Source organism: Mustelus asterias, chromosome 12 (assembly GCF_964213995.1).
Source record: "Mustelus asterias chromosome 12, sMusAst1.hap1.1, whole genome shotgun sequence".
NCBI lineage: Eukaryota > Metazoa > Chordata > Chondrichthyes > Carcharhiniformes > Triakidae > Mustelus > Mustelus asterias.
The window spans coordinates 47,760,248-47,779,248 of NC_135812.1; the positions used below are offsets into that span (position 1 = coordinate 47,760,248).

The 19,001-nt window shown below is 41.4% G+C and overlaps 1 protein-coding gene across 2 annotated transcripts in view; it reads right to left on the reverse strand.

Moving 5' to 3' along the window:
- The window catches only part of rffl (ring finger and FYVE-like domain containing E3 ubiquitin protein ligase), a 95,498-nt gene that overhangs the window by 16,066 nt on the left and 60,431 nt on the right, over positions 1–19,001 (reverse strand). The window lies entirely within an intron of this gene.

Genomic DNA, 19,001 nt, shown 5'->3' on the forward strand with positions numbered 1-19,001 from the left:
CATAAAAGTTGTTCCCCCATGAGATTGCTCATAGAAAAATTTTAGTAGTGTTAATTCACAATATCTTGCTCCACTTTTCAGCTATGCCATTTCCCAAAAAAACGAGAGAAACACGACGTCCAGAGCATTTATAGATAAATTGATTGTGAAGTATCTTTGTAAACTGGAATTTGCTCATCTGTTTCTGGCTGGACATTAAAAATGCAGTTTAGAAGAATCAGCATTTCAAGATTGCTTTACATCTGTGATACTGCAGCTGTACAAAGAGAAATGCTGTTTTGAATATATTACTTAGATTTTTCCACAACATTGCACATGCCAAGAAAGATGTTTCACTGTCTTATAGGTACAGAGTATTATGCTATGGAATGCACAATGCATCATCTTGTTGGCAAAGTAAATCGGTGTACTTTTAGATCCAGCAGCTGTTGTGTAAACATTGAATGAGTTTATTCAGAGTTTAATTGCCAAGCAGACTGATGGTCAGAACCCTGGCTTTAAGTTCGGTTGGTAAAATCAATGAAGAAGTTGCAAACTTTCTGTTCCTGAGAGTTTCTGTTTATTCAAAATGATTGCTGTAGTCATCATTTAAAAATAAAGTAATTCCAATGATGAGGCTCTGGCATTTTCTGGCTGGTTTCTCTTCACGTTGCAATCCTTTGACTTGTTAAAAAACCTCTCCCTTACTCCTGTTCCTATTCCCACTATGCTCCTCACTCTTCCCCCACCACCTCCTCTGCACCCCACCCCTCAGCCAGTTTGATACAAAATCCCATGAACAAGAAAAGAAATGATGAAGAATTATGACTTCCCCCAATTATATGTGGGGGTAGGGCCTGGGTGGGATTGTGGTCGGTGCAGACTCGATGGGCCGAATGGCCTCCTTCTGCACTGTAGGGTTTCTATGATTCTATATTATTTTGGAATCAGTGTGCACTTGGGATCATAGGCTATACTACTGTAAAGTCCAGAGGTGGACTTTACAGTAGTAAAATTCCCTATTTCCGAAAAAGGGAATAGGTGTACATGTCTAGTGGAAAACAAACATTACCAAGAATGCTACCGAGAAATTATGAAACAAATATTATTTTGATCAGAGACAGCAAAATAAGAGCTTTCTTTACTGCAACTGGATAAATAATACTGCTTCATTCACGAATGCAAAAAAAATTCAAATCATCAATATAAACAAAAAATGTTGCTCGATTTCACTTTCTGTATATGATTTGGATTTAAATTAATTATTCTAACTTACACTTCCTGGTCAGACTCAGCAGTCTCAGACAGGATTCTTGAATTGATTAATTAAGGAGATACACAGTTGCTTGCCCTGTTCACGTGCTGTTCTGGATTTCTAATCACCGCAAGTTCTGTACAAGCCCATTAAAGAGTTTGTGGGCAAGTTTAAGAGTTATGGACAGTTAGCACAGTTCATTCACTGCTGACCGCTGGAAAAAATTATAAACAATTGTTTTCAAATTCCAGGACTAAGAGTAAAAGATTGTTGCAATCCTACATTCTCTCTGAGCAAAACACCAAAAACGTTATTTAAGGATTTCAAGCGATTTCGAAATAATTTGGAAGAGCAACCTTAATTCTCACAGCCTGCCAAGAAATGGGTACACGCTGGATAATTTTTAAACACTGCACATGCTAATATCCTGGAAATTGCAGACACAGGTTTACTTGCTTATTTTCTTCAGCCAGCAGAATTATAGCTTTGGGAATATTGACACCAACCCTAAGCTTTTTAGAGTGGACGAATCCTCATGCTTAATGCTTTAATGAAGGCACTTTGTCAAACATTTTGTTAAATATGGATTTTTCTAATCAAATGAATTGCCTTTTGAAAACAATGTTATAAACCTCTTTCGGCATAAAAAGTTTCAATCTATTGAGAAGATGATTTTGAAATGATTCTGATAATTTGATTGTTTTTTCAATTATCCCCTGAAATTAGCAAGACTAAGACAAATTTACACTCAAGGGGCAGAATTGGACAACCTTGTTTAGTAAATTTGATTTGAGGCTGTGGAATTAAATAGGAAATCACTAGGACCCTTAATGGGAATGGAAGTTATTGCAGTTAAACCGTTCAAAATTTTTCCACAAATAAAACACTTAAATTTTGATCTGCACTTGAGCAGGTTATGGTAAGATTTTAGAACAACCTATACTTGTATACAGCACCTTTAACATTACAAAAATTCCCAGATACTTCACATGAGCGTTATGAAACAAAATATGACACAAGCCACAACCCCCTAACCTACACATCCTGGGACACGAAGGGACAATTTAGCATGGCTAATCCACCTAATCTGCACATCTTTGGACTGTGGGAGGAAACCGGAGAACCCAAAGGAAACACACACAGTCACAGGGAGAATGTGCAAACTCCACACAGACAGTCACCCTAGGTCAGAATTGAACCTGGGTCCCTGGCACTATGAGGCAACAGTGCGAACCACTGCGTCACCATGCCGTGTTGAACTGAAAGAACTTGTAAACTCATCTCAGGGCCAAATGTGGAACCAAGGCTGCGAAAAAACTAGCTTAATCTCAAAGGTATATCTGATGAGGTATATCCCAGGACGTTGTGGGAGGCTCGGGAGGAAATTGCGGGTCCCCTTGCTGAGATATTTGAATCATCGATAGTCATGGGTGAGGTGCCTGAAGATTGGAGTGTGGCAAATGCTGTGCTTTTGTTTAAAAAGGGCTGCAGGAAAAAGCCTGGGAACTACAGGCCAGTGAGCCTCACATCTGTGGTGGGTAAATTGTTGGAAGGTAATTTGAGAGACAGGATCTACAGGCATTTAGAGATGCAAGGGACTGATTAGAGACAGTCAGCATGGCTTTGTGAGTGGAAAATCATGTCTTACAAATTTAATTGAGTTTTTTGAAGGGGTAACCAAGAAGGTAGATGAGAGCAGTGCAGTTGATGTTGTCGACATGGACTTTAGCAAGGCCTTTGACAAGGTACCGCATGCTAGGTTGTTGCATAAGGTTAAATCTCACGGGATCCAGGGTGAGGTATCTAAATGAATACAAAATTGGCTTCTTGACAGAAGCCAGAGGGTGGTTGTAGAGAGTTGTTTTTCAAACTGGAGGCCTGTGACCAGCGGTGTGTCTCAGGGATCAGTGCTGGGCCAACTGTTATTTGTCATTTATATTAATGATTTGGATGAGAATATAGGAGGCATGGTTAGTAAGTTTGCAGATGGCACCAAGATTGGTGGCATGGTGGACAGTGAGGAAGGTTATCTCCAATTGCAGCGGGATCTTGATCAATTGGGCCAGTGGGCTGACGAATGGCAGATGGAGTTTAATTTAGACAAATGCGATATGAACCAGGGCAGGACTTATTCAGTTAATGGTAGGGCGTTGGGGAGAGTTACAGAACAAAGAGATCTAGGGGTACATGTTCATAGCTCCTTGAAAGTGGAGTCACAGGTGGACAGAGTGGTGAAGAAGGCATTCGGCATGCTTGGTTTCATCGGTTAGAACATTGAATACAGGAGTTGGGACGTCTTGTTGAAGTTGTACAAGACATTGGTAAGGCCGCACTTGGAATACTGTGTGCAATTCTGGTCACCCTATTATAGAAAGGATATTATTAAACTAGAAAGAGTGCAGAAAAGATTTACTAGGATGCTACCAGGACTTGGTGGATTGAGTTATAAGGAGAGGCTTAGTAGACTGGGAGTTTTTTCTCTGGAACGTAGGAGGCTGAGGGGTGATCTTATAGAGGTCTATAAAATAATGAGAGGCATAGACAAGGTAGATAGTCAATATCTTTTCCCAAAGGTAGGGGAGTCTAAAACTAGAGGGCATAGGTTTAAGGTGAGAGGGGAGAGATACGAAAGTGTCCAGAGGGGCAATTTTTTCACAGAGGGCGCTGAGTGTCTGGAACAAGCTGCCAGAGGTAGTAGTAGAGGCAGGTACAATTTTGTCTTTTAGAAAGCATTTAGATAGTTACATGGGTATTGAGGGATATGGGCCAAATGCGGACAATTGGGATTAGCTTAGGGGTTCTTTTTTTAAAAAAAAGGGCGACATGGACAAGTTGGGCCAAAGGGTCTATTTCCATGCTGTAAACCTCTATGACTCTCTATGAGTGTTGCTAGGGAGGGATGACGTCGGTAGCTAAGAAATAGTTTAATTTTTGATCTGCACTTGAGCAGGTCATTATAAGATTTTAAGAATTCATATAATGCTCATGTGATATCAGCACATGTAAAAGTCCAATTCTCATACATTCTGCCAATATGGCTATCTGTTCAAAGGAAATGGTAATCCAGAAATTGGGAGGTACTTTTTTAAAATTACATTTTTATAGCACCTTTCATGACCTCAGAACATTCTGTAGCTCAAGTGGCAGCACACTCACATTTGGATCAGTAAATTATGGGTTCAAGTCCCACTCCAGGAAGCACAAAAATCCATACTGACACTTCAGTGCAGTATTGAGGGATTCCTGCACTGTGGGAAGTACTTATGGATGAGAGGTTAAACTGAGGCCCCACCTCTTAGATGGATGCAAAAGTTCCCATTGCACTACTTCAAAAAGAGAAAGGGAGTTATCCCAGAGTGTTCTGGCCAATATTTATCCCAAAACCAATATCACCCAGAAAATTATTTGGTCATTACCACATGTTTTTTTTCTGTGTATATACTGTCTTTTATCCTATATTACAAAATGTACTCATCAGCTCTAAGGTGCTTTGGGGTATCTTCAGATCATGAAAGGTGCTACATATTTGCAATTATTTTCTTTACAGCCAATTAAGTATTTTTGAAGTGTAGTACTAACTGTTGTGAAGAAGGGAAAGGGTTAATGTTTTTTGTACTCAATGTATTTTGTACCTAAAAGGTTCATGTATTTTGTACCTAAAAGGTTGAACTTTGTACTTAGAATGTATCACAAGCATAACCCTTCATTATGGCTAATCCCCTTGTTTATACTGCTTCTGACATTAATACAAGTTAACTTTTATTCTTATAACAATAGATAGTCAAATGTAAATGTGAATGTGTTTGAGAGAATACCTTTTCTACCAGCTTGTGTGTGGTTTGCGGAAGGAAAGCAATTCCATGATGTTTGACAGAAGGACTCCTGCTGGGGCCGCTGACCGCACACAGTCACCTCAAAGGGAAGCCGCGGAAGAGCAGGAAACCAGAGACTACATCGTGACCACAGCTGCCAGAGACTCGTGCTTCGTGACCTGAGAATCAGATACACTCTGATTTATGGTCAGATGCTTCGTGATCAAGGACTGTCAATTCATGACCAGACCAGTGTTTGTGTCGTGACTGGTGCTGGGAGCCATGCTGTATAAATGTCCCCACTTTCTTGTGTTCAGTGAGAGGTTTGGTGAATCGCTGTTAAGGTTGCCGGACCTCTCCCGCAAGCTTGTGAGAATAAAGCCTACTCTATTTTGACTCATACCAGTCTCAAGAGGTATTTTTTACCTACTACAGTTGTAACACAGGCAAACAAGGTAACTAATTTGTGTACAGTAAAGTCCCATAAATCCCAATGAGACAAACGATCAGATAATTTGGTTAAATTATGCCGGCCCTGAGAGAAACAATGGCCTGAAAACTGAGAGATGGCCTCTGCCATTCTACAATGCTGCTGTGGGTTATTTTATGGTCACCTGCGAGAGCAGAAAGGGAATTTTTTGTATCTCATCCAAAAGACAGCACCCACGACAGCTACCATCTAGAAGGACAAGAGCAGCAGATACCTGGGAACACCACCATGTGGAGGCACCCCTCCAAGTCACTCACCATCCTGACTTGGAAATATCTCACCCATCCTTCACTGTCACTGGGTCAAAGTCCTGGAACTCCTACACATCAGGAACTGCAGTGGTAAAAGAAGGCAGCTCACCCCCACCTTCTGAAGGGTAACTAGGGATGGGCAATAAATGCTGGCCTAACCAGAAACACCCACTTCTCATAAAATGAATTTTCAAAAAACTTTTGACAATGAGCACTCTGTCATTGCTGTACTAAAGTATTAGCCTTGGTTGTGTGCCCATGTCCTGGAGAAAGCTTGGACCCATGACCTTCTGACTCAGAGGCAAGAATACTGCCACTGATGCAAAAGCTCAGTCTTTAAAAGGTTCAAGTTCAAAGCTCTGCCAGATTATGCCTCCATGCTGAAATTAGTGGCCAGAAGTCAAAAGTTATGCAGTAAGAACATTATCATTGTTCAGTTCTCTCTTACACAGATGCTTTTGCATTTTAAAAGAGTGCTGTTCAGACAAGCGACCATCTAAAAACTAGAGGAAGAAGGGGTTGAAAAAAGATTCCAGACGAGCTCTCTTAATGTGGTCAAAACAGATGGTCATGAGGTTGAAATATCAATCCCGTGCAGGCTAGTCGTTTTCCTTTAAACTACAGCGCCCAATGGTAAAATAGGAAACATATCAAAGTGAGAACAAAAGCCATTAAGAACATGCTGTACTGAGCTACCTCAAGAACAGTTTCTTCCCTGCTGTCACCAAACTTTTGAATAGACCTATCTGATATCAAGTTGATCTTTCTCTACACCCTAGCTATGACTGTAACACTACATTCTGTCCCCTCTCCTTTCCTTCTCTATGAATGGTATGCTTTATCTGTATAGCATTCAAGAAACAATACTTTTCACTGTATACTAATACATGTGACAATAATAAATCAAATCAAATCATCTCAGAGAAAACAGAGGTGGACGTGTTACCATTAACAGGGCTGAGGGCCGGAAGGCGGCTGTGGAAGTTTGTTCTTATTCTTTCTGCTAAATATCTGGAAAGTTTACTTGTCAGATAAAAGCCAGATAAGATTCAACTGTTATGTCATCTATGATCAATTCATCTGCTAGGTTTAGACTTGAAAATTAAGTTGAAAGGAGAAAAACTTCAGATTTCATCATGTTGGTTACCACCATGCTAAAACTTCAATTCATTTGCCAAGGATGCACAAATAGAATCTCTCAGAAACACCTCCCCAAATGACAAAACAATCATCTGGAAGCCGGCTTGCAAGAGCATGGGTTTGAGCACTGCCAAGTGAATCATAAATCACTGTTTGAACTGAGGAAATAACACATATGATCTATCCATATTATTGCATGTGCATGCAAAAACGTAAATCTACCAAGAGGGATCGCCGCTGACACAATCTTCTGTCTTTAAAATTAGCCCTAAAGACACATTTGAAGAAAATGTGTTAATATGAAGACCTAGTATTTTAATTTCATTCCATAACGTACCACTCATCCTTTAGATGGAGATGAGGCCTTGGACTCCTAGTTGCTCCCGAGGGTGACTTTCTGATCACACACAAATTCTATTTGGGACCATCAAAATACTCTGCACATCGCGAGTCAGAAACACCTTCCTACTGCATAACTGGAGCTGAAATATTTAAGCACTTCACAAACTTCCTCAAGTCAAGAAAATATGGGCTAATTTTCTGAGAAAGACTCATACAAATAGAACATATGCAGCTCAGAAGAAAACCATTTGGTCCCTTTTGAAAGTCATGATTTAATTTAGAAACATAGAAAAACTACAGCACAAACAGGCCCTTCGGCCCACAAGTTGTGCCGAACACATCCCTACCTTCTAGACTTACCTATAACCCTCCATCCTATTAAGCTCTATGTACTCATCCAGGAGTCTCTTAAAAGACCCTATTGAGTTCGCCTCCACCACCCCTGACGGCAGCCGATTCTACTCGCCCACCACCCTGTGTGTGAATAACTTACCCCTAACATCTCCCCTGTACCTTAAACCTGTGTCCTCTCGTAGCAGACATTTCCACCCTGGGAAAAAGCCTCTGAGAGTCCACCCGATCTATGCCTCTCAACATCTTATACACCTCTATTAGGTCTTCTCTCATCCTTCGTCTCTCCAAGGAGAAAAGACCGAGCTCCCTCAGCCTATCCTCATAAGGCGTGCCACTCAATCCAGGCAACATCCTTGTAAATCTCCTCTGCACCCTTTCAATCTTTTCCACATCCTTCCTATAGTGAGGCGACCAGAACTGAGCACAGTTTGCCACCACCATATGCATAGTGCTTCCCGATCCCAACCCCTTGCTGTGTAAAATGGTTTTTTGCATGTCAATCCTGGTTCCTCTGCCTAACACCTTATATTTGTGTACACTGGTTCATGACCCTTCCGCCAATGGGAACAGTTTCCCTTCATCTATTCTAAGCCCCTCATGATTTTGAACACCTTCATCAAAGGGGAGGCAGTGGTGTAGTGGCACAGACACTGGACTAGTAATCCAGACCCAGGGACATTGCTCTGGGGACCCAGGTTCCAATCACACCACGGCAGATGCTGAAATTTGAATTCATTAAAAAAATATGGAATTAAAGGTCTAATGATGACCGTGAAACCATTGTCAATTGTCTTAAAAACTCACCTGGTTCACTAACATCCTTAAGGGAAAGTATGTTCATAGCCATGAACACATCAGTAGCATTTGAGTTTCTCACCAAGTGTTCAAAAAACACTTGTAAATGATGATGTTACCAGGCAATCGCATGTGCGATGACATTACAGCACACATGAGCAGAAGGGTTTTCAACCAAGTATGGACAAAGAGGGAGCTTCAGCTTACAGGCACATTTCGATACTGTCATTGTCAATTTAAGAACACAAAAGACATGAGAAATAGGAGCAGAAGAAGATCATACAGCCAGCTTTGGCATTCAATACACTCAATAGTTCTTCAGCTTCAACCTCACTTTCCTATCTGATCCCCAAATCTCTTAATTCCCTGGGAGACCACAGGTCTGTCAATTACAGTCTTAAATATATTCAACGATGTAGCATCTAAAATCCTCTGGGGTAGAGAATGCAAAAGGTTCACAAACCTTTGAGTGAAGAAATTTATCTTCATCTCAGTCCAAAATGGAAGAGCCCTTTATGCTGAGTAAGTGCTTGCACAATGAAAGCAGCTGATTATTATTTAATGGCCAGATCTATTTAGGGACCTTAAATTCCTATTTGCTTATTATGTACACAGTCCTAAGTTTCGTTTTCCTTACGAAAATACAGTGTTATGTGGACATAGCACTTAATTGGGTCTTAACATGCCAATCATGGAACATCTTTGGTATTTGTTGGATTGCTCAAGGATCATTCTATCAGATACCAACAGCATTTTCTACTTCCCTGGAATACCAGTCTGTCATACTTCTTGGATTATGAGTTTGAGGGAGGATTCTTTATAAGAGGTGGAATTATGATTAAAATCTTATGTTGCAAGATGTCAGTGGGGAACTGTTGGTTGCTCACCACTCTCAAGGAACCAGAATTAGATTGGTTCAGTTACTCTCAATTGAATCATAAGCCCTACACCAGGGCTTTAACACATTATCTAAGCATCACCAGAGCAATAGTGAAGAATTGCTGTACTGTTCGTGTTACTGTTTCTCAGATGTCATGCTAAACCAAAGGCCTGCTATTTGTCTATTATGGTATTGCAAGTCAACATTCTACAATTAACATTCCTGCATCAATCAACATCACAAGCAAATTAATTGGTCTTTCAATTCATTATTCTGCAGCAACTCCTTTCGAATGTCTATCACATTCCAAAAAGGCCATTTCCTGCAAATTAAGGGTATTGAGGAAGAGATACAGAAGCGTATGTCAAGAAGTGCATCTCTGATCATTGAGTACCATATATCTATTAGTTCCTTCTCTTATTTCCCACCTCTCACTTGAAGAACTGCAGCATTCCCTTGGTGCTGTCTTATTTACCAGTGCTATCCCTCTTGCTGTATTCCTCCTATCTCCCTATTCCAGCTTTTCTGTCTCAAGTCATATTGGTCTTAATTACTTACTCGAACTATTGCCATATCCATATAGACAACATCCCTAGACTTTCTCCTATCCACTATGCCTTTATCTCCTTCAAAACAATTCAATTGGATTAGTCAAATGTGACTTATTCATCTGAATTATTCCAATGTAGTTCCCATCCTCATCAAAGACACTGACATCTGGTTTGACTCTGACAGTAGCCTCCTGCGCCTTATCCTTCAACAACGTTATGCTACTTTTGATACTGTTCGCCAATCTATTCTGCTTTAGTTGTGCCAGCTCTGGGTCAGTTGGCAATATTCTCAGCTTTAAATCTCAAAATTCCGTATTTAAGTTCCACTTCAAAACTTCACCACAAAAATCAACACTGACACTTCAGTGCAAAAGGCTGCAATGTCAAAGGTGCTGCCTTGAGGACAAGATGTTAAACCGAGATGTTAAGCCTGCCTGTTTGGGTGGATCCCACAGTGCTATTTTAAAAAGCAGGGGAGTTTCCTCTTGTGTCTTGGCCAATATCTATCCCTCAATCAATATCACCAGATAAAAATGATTTGGCCATTATTACATTATAGTTTGTGACAGTAAGCTGGGCTGCCCTGTTTCCTACATTAAAACAGCAAACATACTTCAAAGATTAAGTATTTCATTAGCTCTAAGGTTTTTTGAGATGTATAGAGTAGTCATGAAGAACACTGTATAATTGCAAGTTTTTCTTTCACCAGCTCTTCCTGAAGTTGTTTATCTTTGTGGTTCTGTATTCATGGCTTCACTGATTATTATTTTCACCCTATCATTTAGTTCTTGAAATGTATTTTCCTTCTGGGCCAACATGACCAGCTGTCTGTATCTTTAAGACCTGGTTGGCTGTAGAGATTCACATTCTAATCAGTATTCTGTAACTTGATTTTGTGTCTCTGTATGCCCTGTTTGAGAGCAGATATCCACTCCATCTGATGAAGGAGCAGTGCTCCGAAAGCTAATGGCATTTGCTACCAAATAAACCTGTTGGACTTTAACCTGGTGTTGTTAAAACTCTTACTGTATTGTGAACTGGCCAGAGGTAAGCTGGCAGGAGTATTGCCAACTAGTCTCACTGCATACAAGTGCAAGGATGGGTTAGTCTCCATCTATGTTTAATCTAGGAAAAGGCAAGAGAAAACTAGGTAAACTTACTGGATGAAAGATGGAACCCCTGACATTATAGCACTCTTTCAGTACTACACTAAATTGTCAACCAAGGTTTTGAGTGTAGCTGTGACCACAAAGTAATCTTTCAAAGTCGAAGTTCCAAAGAATATGATGCAGCAAGGTTAAAGTTTAAATGAAAATTGTTATAAGTTGAAGTTAACTTGCAAGCTGGAATAATAGGTTTGTGTATAAGACAAAAGAGAGCATGGTCTTCTGAAGGAAAACAAGATTGATGGGTGTGCACTAAAAAATTTCAATGCCAATAAAACTCTTGTGGAAGAGCAATAGTTTTAGCATGAGTCTTAAATTGCTTTTGCAGTTTGATTCAGGTTCTCAAAATAAAAAATAATAGTCCTCAAGGGTTTATGGAGAATGAAAAGTTTCCATTTACTTCAAAATACAACAGTTTGAACTCTTCTAAAACACAAAGAAACGTTCAATTTATGATTGATCTAACATTTGGGAGCTTTTTAGTATAAAGGTGTTAAATATTATGTAATGTAGACAAAGTGAATTATTTATGTTGGAAAATGCCCTGTGAGATAACAGAGAACTTTGAAACTAAGGTTACAGTAGCTAGGGTGCGTTCTCTAGAATGATTCATGCTCTGAAGATTTGTGATCTTGTAGCATTGGAATGCCCTCTAAATGGAATAGTTATGGTGTATAATTTTGAGTTCATGAACATGCTTTGACCTCATGATTGAAACTATAAATTACAAAAACCAAGCTGCAGCCAGCAACACAGAGGGGTTAATTCAGACACCTAGCAAAAATAGTGACTCATCAAAAGGGTTTGGACATTGTGCTATCAGGGAACAATGGCTCATAATTGCCATCATGCAATCCAGCAATCTGATTACCCTGCACTGGGGTGCAAAGAACACATCAGTGCAATTAAACTCATGCAAGTAAGGTCGGTACCAGACAGTAGTATTGAAAATAGTCATTCAAATCCTCATGAACCTTGAAACCAAGGTGATGTTACAATTGCTCATACTGCAGGAACTGATGATATCCATCTGGATACTTCTTCCAGGGAAAACCCCAGATTGTTTCAATTAGCAGAAGCTGATGTCATTTGTCTAAACTTCACGTGGAATCAACTAACTGGACATTGGAACAACAGGAAAGATGCCATGACATGTCAGTAGGAACATAAGAACATAAGAAATAGGAGCAGGAGTAGGCCATCTAGCCCCTCGAGCCTGCCCCGCCATTCAATAAGATCATGGCTGATCTGAAGTGGATCAGTTCCACTTACCCGCCTGATCCCCATAACCCCTAATTACCTTACCAATCGGGAATCCATCTATCCGTGATTTAAACATATTCAACAAGGTAGCCTCCACCACTTCAGTGGGCAGAGAATTCCAGAGATTCACCACCCTCTGAGAGAAGAAGTTCCTCCTCAACTCTGTCCTAAACCGACCCCCCTTTATTTTGAGGCTGTGCCCTCTAGTTCTCGCTTCCTTTCTAAGTGGAAAGAATCTCTCCACCTCTACCCTATCCAGCCCCTTCATTATCTTATAGGTCTCCATAAGATCCCCCCTCAGCCTTCTAAATTCCAACGAGTACAAACCCAATCTGCTCAGTCTCTCCTCATAATCAACACCCCTCATCTCTGGTATCAACCTGGTGAATCTTCTCTGCACTCCCTCCAAGGCCAATATATCCTTCCGCAAATAAGGGGACCAATACTGCACACAGTATTCCAGCTGCAGCCTCACCAATGCCCTGTACAGATGCAGCAAGACATCTCTGCTTTTATATTCTATCTCCCTTGCGTTATAGGCCAACATCCCATTTGCCTTCTTGATCACCTGTTGCACCTGCAGACTGGGCTTTTGCGTCTCATGCACAAGGACCCCCAGGTCCCTTTGCACAGTAGCATGTTGTAATTTTTTTCCATTTAGATAATAATCCAATTTGCTATTATTTCCTCCAGTGAATAACCTCGCATTTGTCAACGTTATACTCCCATCTGCCAGATCCTCACCCACTCACTCAGCCTGTCCAAATCTCTCTGCAGACCTTCTACGCCCTCCACACGATTCACTTTTCCACTTATCTTTGTGTCGCCTGCAAACTTTGTTACCCTACACTCAGTCCCCTCCTCCAGATCGTCTATATAAATGGTAAATAGTTGAGGCCCCAGTACCGATCCCTGCGGCACGCCACTAGTTACCATCTGCCAACCAGAAAAGCACCCATTTATTCCGACTCTCTGCTTCCTGTCGGATAGCCAATCCCCAATCCACGCTAACACCCTATCCCCAACTCCATGTGACCCAATCTTCTTCAGCAACCTTTTGTGAGGCACCATATCAAACGCCTTTTGGAAATCCAAAAACACCGCATCCAGTGCTTCCCCTCCGTCAACCACACTAGTCACATCTTCATAAAAATCCAACAAGTTCGTCAAGCACGACTTTCCCCTCATGAATCCATGCTGCGTCTGCTTAATCTAACCATTCTTATCCAGATGGCCTGCTATTTCTTCTTTAATGAGGGTCTTACTTCTTTAATGAGGGTCTTCTTTTAGGGGGGTCAAGACTGGTCACAGCTGGCCTACTACAACCAGCACCGGATAAACCAGCTGTGGTGGCGATTGTAAGTTTCAGCCAAATCTTAGTGATATTGGCCTGAGTGTTTTTGTGAAGGTGTGAAGCGAACATGTGGTGTTTTCTTTGCTGGAAACTTGTAATTTGTTTCAGCCATATCTTGAGTGACATTGGTCAAAGGGTTTTTCCTCAAGGGTTCAGGATAAGATGTGTTTTGCCTGTGTTGTTTTGTAAGTTTAAACCAAGTCGTGGGGACTTTGTGTGGTGCTAACATTTTATCATTTTAAGTCAGAATCATGGTGACTATGTGTCAGGTACTGGGAACGAGTTATATAAATGTTGGGGTTTTGTACAGTGTGGTTGTGGGTGATTCAATAAAGCTACTGTGAATTATCAGATACACATGCGAGTCTGGTGTCACGAACTTGGGTGTGGGGAGGATCTCTGAGGAGAAAGAAATTTGAATTCAAAAATAGTTAACGATATATCAATTAGCTTTTTTAACTAAAAGCTGCTATTTTGATTTCCAAATATTTTAATAGGACAAGAAACCTATTTGCTGCTCAATTCATTGTGGCAGACCTGTGAAGCAGGTAGCGACGGGTCAGCTTTAAAGGGCAGACATGAAATATGAAAGCAATAATACACTCAATATACTTTACAGCATTGAAAATGAAAATTTATATATTATACACAGACCAATGAATCTGCTGTGTTAATGTAAGCCTACATGTGACAATAAATAAACACTAGTCACAGTGGGTAAGAAGCTGCATTGTTGAAAAGGGTAACTATGTTGGGGTGTAGGAGTGGGGAAGGGATGAATATCATCACTAAATGTTTGGAGGAAAGTTTGAAAGATTTTGTTCATGGATACAGATTGTTTCCCAGAAAATTATGAGAGCACTTTCTATCCCATTATAAATAGATAAATAAATATGATTGTTTCCATCACATATCACAAGGAGATATCAAAGGAAATAGTCATCAACTTCAAAAAGCGTAGTGGAGGACATGCCCCTGTCTATATTAACGGGGATGAAGTGGAAATAGTCGAGAGCTTCAAGTTTCTTGGTGTCCAGATCACCAACAACCTGTCCAAGTCCCTCCACAGCAATGCTACAGTTAAGAAAGCCCCCCAAATCCTCTACTTTCTGAGGAGGCTAAGGAAATTTGGCATGCCCACTACGACTCTCACCAACGTTTACTGATGCACCATAGAAAGCATCCTTTCCGAATGTATCACAGCTTGGTATGGCTCCTGCTCTGCCCAAGACTGCAAGAAACTACAAAGGGTCGTGAACGAAGCCCAGTCCATCACTCAAACCAGCCTCCCACCCATTGACTCTGTCTATACTTCCTGCTACCTCAGAAAAGCAGCCAGCATAATTAAGGACCCCACGCACCCCAGACATTCTCTCTTCCACCTTCTTCTATTGGGAAAAAGATACAAAAGTCTGAGGTCACATACCAATCGACTCAAGAACAGCTTCTTCCCTGCTGCCATCAGACTTTTGAATGGACATATCTCACATTAAGTTGATCTTGGTCTACATCCTAGCTATAACTGTAACACTACATTATGCACTCTCTCCTTTCGTACTGTATGTGTGGTATGTTTATTCTGTATAGAAACAATATTTTTCACTGTAATCCAATACATGTGACAATAATAAATCAAATCACAGTTCATATATAAATAGAACATAGAACATTACAGCGCAGTACAGGCCCTTCGGCCCTCGATGTTGCGCCGACCAGTGGAATCAATCTAAAGCCCCTCTAATCTACACTATTCCAATATCATCCATATGTTTATCCAATAACCATATGAATGCTCTTAATGTTGACGAGTCCACTACTGCTGCAGGCAGGGCATTCCACGCCCTTACTACTCTCTGAGTAAAGAACCTACCTCTAACATCTGTCCTATATCTCTCACCCCTCAATTCAAAGCTATGTCCCCTCGTGCTAGCCATCACCATCCGAGGAAAAAGGCTCTCACTATCCACCCTATCTAATCCTCTGATCATCTTGTATGCCTCTATTAAGTCACCTCTTAACCTTCTTCTCTTTAACGAAAACAACCTCAAGCCCCTCAGCCTTTCCTCATACGATTTTCCCACCATACCAGGCAACATCCTGGTAAATCTCCTCTGCACCCTTTCCAACACTTCCACATCTTTCCTATAATACGGCGACCAGAACTGTACGCAATACTCCAAATGCAGCCGCACCAGTTTTGTACAGTTGCAGCATGACCTCAATCCCACTACCAATAAAAGCTAACACACCGTACGCCTTCTTAACAACCCTATCAACCTGGGTGCCAACTTTCAGGGATCTATGCACAAGGACACCCAGATCCCTCTGTTCATCCACACTACCAAGTATCTTACCATTAGCCCAGTACTCTGTATTCCTGTTACTCCTTCCAAAGTGAATCACCTCACACTTTTCCGCATTAAACTCCATTTGCCACCTCTCAGCCCAGCTCTGCAGCTTATCTATGTCCCTCTGTAACCTGCCACTTCCCTCCGCACTGTCTACAACTCCACCGACTTGAGTACCATCTGCAAATTTACTAATCCATCCTTCCACGCCCTCATCCAGGTCATTAATAAAAATGACAAACAGCAGTGGCCCCAAAACAGATCCTTGCGGTACACCACTAGTAACTGAACTCCAGGATGAATATTTCCCATCAACCACCACCCTCTGTTTTCTTACAGCTAGCCAATTCCTGATCCAAACCACTAAATCACCCTCAATCCCATGCGTCCGTATTTTCTGCAAAAGCTTACCATGGGGAACCTTATCAAACGCTTTGCTGAAATCCATATACACCACATCAGCCGCTTTACCCTCATCCACCTCTTTGGTCACCTTCTCAAAGAACTCAATAAGGTTTGTGAGGCACGACCTACCCTTCACAAAACCGTGCTGACTATCCCTAATCAAATTATTCCTTTCTAGGTGATTATAAATCCTATCTCTTATAATCCTTTCCAATACTTTGCCCACAACAGAAGTAAGGCTCACCGGTCTATAATTACCAGGGTTGTCCCTACTCCCCATCTTGAACAAGGGGACAACATTTGCTATCCTCCAGTCTTCTGGCACTGATCCTGTAGACAGTGACGACACAAAGATCAAAGCCAAAGGCTCTGCAATCTGCTCTCTAGCCTCCCAGAGAATCCTAGGATAAATCCCATCCGGCCCAGGGGACTTATCTATTTTTACCCTTTCCAGAATTGCTAACATCTCCTCCTTATGAACCTCAATCCCATCCAGTCCAACAGCCTGCATCTCAGTACTCCCCTCGACAACACTGTCCCTCTCCAGTGTGAATACCGATGAAAAATATTCATTTAGTGCCTCTCCTATCTCTTCAGACTCCACGCACAACTTCCCACTACTGTCCTTGACTGGCCCTAATCTTACCCTAGTCATTCTTTTACTCCTGACATACCTATAGAAAGCTTTAGGGTTTTCCTTGATCCTACCTGCCAAAGACTTCTCATGTCCCCTCCTGGCTCTTCTTAACTCTTTCTTTAGGTCCTTCCTGGCTAACTTGTAACTCTCAAGCGCCCTAACTGAGCCTTCACGTCTCATCTTAACATAAGTCTCCTTCTTCCTCTTCACAAGAGATTCAACCTCCTTAGTAAACCACAGTTCCCTCACACGTCTGCTTCCTCCCTGCCTGACAGGTACATATTTATCAAGGATGCGTAGTAGCTGTTCCTTGAACAAGTTCCACATTACAATTGTGCCCATCCCCTGCCGTTTCCTTCCCCAACCTATGCCAGCTAAATCTCGCCTCATCGCATCATAATTTCCTTTCCCCCAGCTATAACACTTTCCCTTTGGTATATACCTATCCTTTTCCATTGCTAAGGTAAACGTAATCGAATTGTGGTCACTGTCACCAAAGTGCTCCCTTACCTCCAAATCTAACACCTGGCCTCGTTCATTACCCAGTACCAAATCCAATGTGGCCTCGCCTCTTGTTGGTCTATCTACATACTGCGTCAGGAAGCCTTCCTGCACACATTGGACAAAAACCGACCCCTCTAAAGTACTCGAACTATAGCTTTTCCAGTCAATATTTGTAAAGTTAAAGTCCCCCAGTACAACTACCCTGTTACTTTCGCTCCTATCCAGAATCATCTTTGCAATCTTTTCCTCTACATCTCTGGAACTTTTCGGAGGTCTATAAAAAACTCCCAACAGGGTGACCTCTCCTTTCCTGTTTCTAACCTCAGCCCAAACTACCTCTGTAGACGAGTCCTCATCAAATGTCCTTTCTGCCACCGTAACACTGTCCTTGACTAACAATGCCACACCATAACTTGTTATGTCACGAGTTAGAACCTCCTTAAACTTACAAGGATTTAAAAAACTAATGTTAACAAAGGGTGAACTAATTTACCCAATTCCTTCTTTACAAAGACTTCTGTAACAGTATGTTAAAGGGTTCTGTTTGAATATGTTTAAATCCAAGACTTAAATCAATATCTGCAGATATTGATCTGCCTCAACGTGTTCGCACCCACTTCTGATGTCACAGTCCCCATGAAAATCATTATTCTCTTATCCTGTATGTTTCCAGTTGATGCAATGCATCAAGTGTGTTAGTGCAGTGGATGATGCATAGTGATCAATCTGCTCATCACCTCTTGCTTTCAGCTCTCACTACTGGTCAACAGTATTACTATTGCAAAGAGAGAACAGAATGTGTAAGCCTCTCCCACCAGTACATAGCCCCTTGATCAGCAAACCCCATGTAATGTCTCTCTGGGTAACTAGCGGCCCCAGGCTAGGGACTCAGGAGCATATCTGGTCCCCAGACATGTGGCATTAAAAACCTCCTGGTTTGTGATTAGCCATGATGCCCACAATCCAGACCTTATGTCAAGCAGATTGCTAATCTATGCACCAGGCAAGACAAACTCAGAAAGAAGGCACCAGTCTTTCATATCACAAGCTGGAATGCAAGGACCATGCGTCCTGGTCTTACTGATTAATTTCTTCAGGTCGATTCTACATGTAAGACAGTTGTGATTGACAAAGAACTTACATGGTTCAATATGGGCACTACTGCGCTACAAGAAACTGCAATCACTCAAAGTAGATCCATTATAGAGAAACACTATAAACTCTTCTGGCAAGGGAAAACTCAAGAGGCAACATGTGAACTTAGAATGGATTTCATAGTAAAAGGAAAACTCTATCTTAAGATGATTAAACCCTCTATTGAAGGCTGAGATAGACTGTGTGACAAAGTGATCATGCCACTGGCACCAACTAGATATCATCACCAGATGTACCACCTTCAGCAATGTCCTCACTACTAATAGCTATCGCAGTTCTGAGTGTGACTGACCACTCCCTGGTGTGTAGCAAGATCAGGC